Consider the following 7670-nt stretch of genomic DNA (forward strand, 5'->3'; position numbering starts at 1 on the left):
TTGTAACTGAAAAGCTTGACAAGAACAACTTCCAAGCATGGAAGTTTAGAATGATGAATTTCCTTATGGAAAAAGGATATTGGGAATTTGTTGCAGGAAATGAAGAATAACCAGTTCTTCCTGATGTTCCCAATCAACAGCAAATGCAGACCTTTAAAGCAGGGCATGAGAGAGCCAGGAAAGTTATGTACTAGCTGTCTATCAGCATTTCAGACTCTATGATTGTGCATATTCAAGATGCAAGTACGCCAAAGGAGGCATGATGGGATACATTGTCAAAAATGTATAGCACAAATACGCAAGCCAGGAAAATGCAGCTCAAGCAAGAGTTTCACAATGTGCAAAGAGAAAATATGAGCATCAATGACTACCACATGAAGGTGAAGAAGATTGCAGATGCACTTGCTTCCATTGGGTCGCCAGTGGAAGATGATGATTTAGTTTATGTGACCTTGAATGGTCTAGGAAAGGATTATGCACAGTTCCGAACATCCATTTCTGTCCGTGAAAGATTTCCTGATTTTGAGGAGTTGATTGCTCTTCTAATTTCTGAGGAGCAGAGAAATGGTGGTGCATCTTCTTCAGGAGGAACTTCAAAAGAAGTTGTCTTCTACTCAAATGTTGGAAGAGGTAGAGGCACAGGTAGAGGAGGCCGATTTGGAGGCCGTGGTAGAAATCAGAATATGCAGCAAACTCAAGAAAACCAGTCCTATGGAGGAGGACGTGGTAACTCTAGAAGCGGGGGGAGCCAAAGAGGTCGTGGTGGATGGCAAAGAGGCCAAAATGCAAAAAACAATGTTGAATGCTACTAATGTGGTAAAATGGGTCATATGGCTAAAGACTGCTATAAAAAGCAGAATGACATCATGAATGGGAAATTGCAACAAGGGAATTATGCATCTTCTAGTAGATAGGCTGATGATAGAAATGAGCATTTGTTTATGGTGCAGCACATGAACAATTCTGTGACAAGTGTAGAAGAAAGCAACGATGTATGGTATGTTGACTCACGTGCATCAAACCACATGACAGGTCATGCAGAATGGATGGAGGATGCAAGGAAAATGGAAAAACTAGGATTTGTGGAGACTGATGATGATACTGCACATCCTATTGTGAAGATTTGAAAATTTCCTTTGTCTATGCAGGATGGGAAAAAGAAATACCTGTCCGATGTATTTCATGTCCCGAATATCACCAAGAATCTGGTTTCTGTTGGTCAAATGGTTGAGCAGGGCTTGCAAGTCAGATTTAATCCTCATGGATGCTTTGTTGTAACGTGTCCCCTAGCATCATCCAGGACACGTCTTGGCAGCCCATCGGAAAGGATGTCTAGAAAGCTCCGCCCGGCACTCCCATGGAATGTTACGGGTTTTGTGATCTAGTTCTTCCCGCGTCTGCCACGTAGCAGAAGTATCCTAGCCGTTCCCACTTAGGATCGACCGAAATTAGGGTTTTCCTAATGGGTCATTAGCTAACAGCAACTAGCGTCAGACCCGAGCGAACTAGTTTACGCAGAAACGCCAGGTCCAAAGCGGATTCACGCTGCACTTGGTTCAAGGAGAATGGGAAACGAGAGGGATGCAAAGCTCAACCTCTTTGCCATAAGGCATAGTCCCATTCCGTTCCCCTAAAACAACGTAAATCGGGTAAGACGTAACTCTAGGTCATTGTTCTCGTTATTCTTTTTGATGATGATGATCATTCCGCTATTCTTCGAGATTTTTGAGAAAAGTTCCCGGCTAACCGGGACCACCCAACCGTAGGACGGACCCATGGCCCATCCTCCGCACTTTCCTCGGTTTGTTTTAGTTATGTAATTATCTAACACATTAATTTGACATATAACAGTCAGCTTCTTTAATTAATCCCTTTAAGCATTGGTTCCTTCACGTAATCTTATCACGTGACATAGAAAAACAATATCAAGCAAGTTCTTTTAACATTTCATCATTTTTTCTTTGAAATACAAGGAGTTCTGCCCGTAGGCTTGTTCATAATCTGCCCGAAGGCTATCCAGTAATCTCCAAGGATCACTATTCCAAGCTTCCGCTCGTCAACTAGTATACGGGCCTTGAGATCCAATCCCGAGTCACGTTAGCCTCTTGTGCAGGACCCGGAAGGCAAGGGATTTACGGCCAGAGCCCCCCTGGCACCCAAGCGTCCTCCTGCTCCAAGTAGGGCTCAACGGAAAGACCTCTCGCAACGGGTTCGGTCCACGTTCGCGGCGCGGTCAACAACCCCCTTGGTTAGGGTTAGGCAGGCAGTCGGGGGTAATTGAAGCTGCCTCTCCCTTCAGGCCTTTTAATCTGAAGTATAGGTACTCATTTAATTTGTAATTCATCATTCAAACAGAGCCCTAAAATCTCTAGCAAGCACAAACATTTCCGTTAATCAACCGAGTTGTTTGGCAAACTACTAAGGAAGTGTTCTTTCCTTTTGAGTGTAACAACACTCGTTCCCAAGGTGTCTTGTAAATTGGCAAGATCTCTTACATTCCGGTGTAGGGCATACCCAACTTGGTTAACCCTAAGGTGCCTTAGATATGCTAGTTTCTGGTTTACAACTTTCTTTATTTAGAAGGATATCCAAAAATACGTCTTTTTGCAAGATAACTTGCATAGGGATCTGCCGTCCTTGATGAGGGTTTTTACCCTTTTCCCTTGTGAATCAATCACAAGACTAAATGATCTCATACTTGTTGCGCAAGTCTTGCGATGGAATAATCTGTTTAGGTTCTTTAAGCTGACGTATGTCAGGCCTAGGGTTTCTTCTTTTAAGAACCTTAGGGACAAACCCTAGTTCCTTATCTTTATGATTTTATTGTCCCTACAGTAAGGAAAGTAGTCAAGTGTTTAGGGTATGAATGTTTCTATGTTTAGATTGGTTCAGTTATCTTTTGGAAGGTAATATTAATCATCTTGTCATGGTTTTGCTATCCTTGTAAAGAATAAGGCTAATGGTGCAAGATATAATTTCTACACCTTAGGATTTAACTAAAATATACTACTATAGTAAATGGATAATCTTGCTCGTAATTTATAATGCTTGATGCAATTTGAAGAAAACTAAGTTCTATTCATTGTCATTCATAAGCTAAACTCCTTCGTTACAAATAACTCGAACAAATATATCCTATCCTTAACAATTTTTCTTTGCATGATCGATTTAAAACCGAATTAAAGCCAAGAAGAAAAACCTGGCTTTGAGGTGAGATATCCACATGGATACCGGGGGATGACCCTCCCGCAGCTACACCTTGGACTTTCTTTGGCGGCATCGTAGTTCGAATGTGAGATAGCCTTTTCCTCTTTCTTCTGGAATTCCACCGTCTTCTCCTTCCTTCCCTTTCTTTTGTCTTTTTCCCACTCTTCCTCCTTCACTCCTTCTTTTCACTCCCTCTACTTTCCCTCCCTATCTTTTATCTTCACGGCTATTTTTCCCTTATAGGATACCATCCGAGGCCATGATGATGGTTTGGATTTTTAGGTTCGGGGGGAAAATAATAATGGGGATACGGGGGGGATTAGGAAGAAAGCTTAGGGAGTTGTGAGAAAATGAGAGTTATGAGGGGGTTTAAAACCAGGGGAAAAAGGAAAAAAAAGAGGACTTTAGAGGGATTAACCGCCGGGGGGGGGGGGGGGGGGGGGGGGAAACAAAGGGGGTTTAAGGGGGAATTAAACCCAGGGGGAGGGGGGGAACAAGGGCTTAGGGGGAATTAAACCCGAGAGGGGGGGGAACAAGAAGGGGGTTTTAAAAAAATCATAAGGGGGGGGGGGGGGGGGGGGGGGGAGGGGTGAAAGGGGGCTAAGAAGGTTCTTTAGAAGCTTCCCCCCAGGAAGCTTCTAAAGCTTCCACGTGGGAGGGGGGAAAAGCTTATTAAGCAGACTAACGACGGCGAGGGGAGGCGGGATGATCAGGCGGCGAGCGAAGGCGTCTTCTGTTCCTCCCTCTCCTTGGTGGCATGCCACACGCAGCAGCGGCACGGCCTCTTCCAACCCTTCTTCCTCTATTCCTCACGGCTCCAACCTCCCTTTTCTCCAGCGCCCCCCCCCGTTTAAATAATGGAGGGGAGGGGGATCTTCCCTCCCTGCGTGTCGACATGCATGTCCCCCCTCCCTCCATAAGGCTCCAACAAGGAGCTTAATGGCTCCTACTATTTCCCTCCCCCTCTAGCTCATCAGTCGGCTAGAGGGATAAGGGGGGAAATAAAAAAATTTCCATTAATCCAATTCATTTTTTTTTAACGCGAAATATTACATTTGTTGAGGATATGAAAAATAAAGGTCGCTTGATAGCAAAAGGAAAGAAGAAGGGCAGAATGTTTACGTGGGATGTAGACATGCCTGAATTGAGTGTAGCAATGTTTGCACATGGGACTGGTGTAGTTGCAGATATTGATATCTGGCATAAACACATTGGTCATGTTAATGTACAACGACTTAAATCAATGCAGGCCCAAAATATTGTTGCAGGATTGCCTAAATTCAAGGTTGCAGAAATGCATAAGGTATGTGAAGCCTGTCAATTTGGAAAACAGGCAAGGAAACCATTTCCTAGACATGTTCAAGAGAGTAAGAAGCCATTGGAATTGATCCACTCTGATGTGTGGACTACTAAAACTGCATCTCTTGGAGGCTGTCATTATTTTGTCACTTTTATTGATGACTATAGCATAAAAGTTTGGGTGTATTTTATGAAAAAGAAAAGTGAAGTTTTTGGGCATTTCAAAACTCTTAAAGCTATGGTTGAAAAAGAAACAGGCCTGCAAATAAAATGCCTAAGGTCAGATGGAGGGGGAGAGTACCTCTCAAATGAGTTTGCAAGGTTCTTGCAGGAGCATGGCATAAAGCAGCAATATTCATGTAGTCATACCCCACAACAAAATGGAATTGCAGAAAGGAAAAACATGGATATTGGAGAGGTATCTCATGCCATGCTCAACGAAAAAGACTTGCCAGATTTTTACTGGGATGAAGCAGTTGCTACAGCAATCTACATAATGAACATGACTCCCACTACAGCAATACATGGGATGACTCCAGAGGAGAGGTATACTGGTAGGAAACCAGATATTTCTCATTTGAAGATTTTTGGTTGCATTGCCTATGTTCATGTGCCAGATGAGTTGAGATCCAAGTTGGATCCAAAAGCTGAGAAGTGCATCTTTATTGGTTACTCTCTGTAGCAAAAAGGGTATAGATGCTATAACCCTTCTACTCGTAAGTTTACAGTGAGCAGAGATGTTGTTTTTTATGAGATGAGTAGCTGGTATAAACCAGTAAATGTGATTGATGATGTAGATGCACAAAATAGTAATGCTGCACAAAATTCACAGCAGCAGTCACAAAATATTAGTGGGCCTGGAGCATCCTCTAGCAGTGGTTCACATTCTTTGCCATGGACAGGCAGATTGAGATTAGGACAATCTTCTCAAAGCAATGCAAATAGTGGTATTTAGGTATCACGAAAAGGAAAAGAGAAGGTAGATCAGCCCATGTTTGATGTGAATGCAGGTCACTCTTATGTGGATGGTGAATCCAGTGGCTCAAAACAGAGCATTGATGATGAGTTGGGTATTCCTTCTATTGTTACACCTGGAGTAAGGAAGACCAGGGATGTTTTGAGAGCACCTGGGAGTGAACCTACTTTGCGCAGGTCTACCAGAGCTAGGTATCCTGTGGATAGGCTGAAATATGATGGATTTACAGCCATTCACTATGCCTATATGGTCAAAGTGATACAGGAACCAGAACCCACTTCTTTTGAGCAAGCCATGGGAAAAGAAAAATGGGAGAAAGCCATGGATGAAGAAATGGATGCCTTGGAAGCAAATGCTACATGGGAGTTGGTACCTTTGCCTAAAAATAAGAATGCAATTGGCTGTAAGTGGGTTTATAAGGTGAAGCACAACGCAGATGGTTCTGTGAACAGATACAAGGCAAGATTAGTAGTCAAGGGGTATGCACAAACATATGGCATTGATTATGAAGAAACATTCAGTCCGGTTGCAAGGATGGCAACCGTAAGAGTAGTCATTGCTATGGCTGCATCATTGCTATGGCTGCATCAAAGGAATGGTCTTTACATCAGATGGATGTAAAGAATGCCTTCTTGCATGGTGATTTGCAAGAAGAGGTCTATATGGAGCAGCCACCAAGTTATGTGCATGTTGTTCATCCTGAGTTTGTTTGCAGGTTGAAGAAAGCATTGTATGGCTTGAAGCAAGCACCTAGAGCATGGTCTGACAAGATAGTACAATATCTTGTCACTATTGGCTTTTAGATTTCCAAGGTAGATTTCTCACTTTATGTGAGAAAAACAGAGAAAGATATTATGCTACTTGTCATTTATGTTGATGATTTGATTATGACAGGTGACAGTGATGAAGATATCCTTCATGTGAAAATGCTATTGAAGCAGAAGTTTGAGATGAAGGATTTGGGAGAGCTGCATTATTTCTTGGGCATTGAGGTGATTAGATCACCAAGTGGGATACAGCTCTTGCAGAGGCAGTATGGATTGGACATGCTGTCCAAATATGGGATGACAGGCTATAAGCCTATTTCAGTTCCTTTGGAGTAGAATGTGAAGCTGAGCGCAAATGCAGGTGAGCTTTTGGAAGACCCTACTATGTACAGACACATAGTAGGAAGTTTGATTTATATGACTATTACCAAGCCAGATTTGAGCTATGCTATTGGATTGGTAAGTCAGTTTATGCAGGCTCCAAGGAAACCACATTTGGATGCGGCTAGACGCATACTCAGGTATGTGAAGTCCACATTGCAGTATGGACTACTTTATGAGATTGGGGATTAGATACAGCTGCATGGATACACTGATGCTGATTAGGCTAGTAGTATTTCTGATAGATGATCTACCAGTGGATATGTGTTCTCTTTTGGGAGTGCTGCAGTCACTTGGAGCAGCAAGAAACAGCCTACAGTTGCCTTGTCGAGCACAGAGGCTGAGTACAGGGGTGCAGCAATGGCTGCATGTGAGGTAGCTTGGTTGCATAAGCTACTTTATGATATGCATCAGTCTGCAGATGGGCCAGTTGTCATTTATTGTGACAACATGAGTAGTATACACTTGGCAAATAACCCAGTCTATCATGCTAGAACAAAGCACATTGAGGTGCATTATCACTATGTCCGAGAGAGGGTTTTACTAGGTCTTATTGATCTAGTTTATGTCAGCACAGAGGATCAGGTAGCTGACATATTCACGAAGGCATTGGGCGTAGAGAAGCTGTGCAAGTTCAGAGACCTACTTGGTGTGCAAGAATTGGGATTGAGCTCGAGGGGGAGTGTTGAGATATCGAGCTCCACTCGTGATATGCCAGGGTGACTGTTGTGCATTTATGTCACCGACTTGTCAGTTGTTGCAGATGCGGTTGGTACACCGTCCATGAATAATAGCTAGATGACAGCTATTCTTATCTACTCTAGTTCGTGGCTCAGTTAGTATGCCACCTTAGTTAGTTGAGTTTGGTTTGAGACCCATATATAGGGTTCTTCTATTTCTATGTACTAGAGTTCTTTTTGGCTTACACAACTAAGAAGAGGAAAATTGTTTTCAGCCTCCACCTCTGTGTGTATTCCCCCATTGTGCAAGAAAGAAAGCTACAAGTGAGACTCCTTCCTTCTCTCCCACAATCTTGACAA

The sequence above is a fragment of the Lygodium microphyllum genome, chromosome 13, assembly GCF_053477565.2.
Source record: "Lygodium microphyllum isolate KBCC chromosome 13, Lygodium_microphyllum_v1.1.10, whole genome shotgun sequence".
Lineage (NCBI taxonomy): Eukaryota > Viridiplantae > Streptophyta > Polypodiopsida > Schizaeales > Lygodiaceae > Lygodium > Lygodium microphyllum.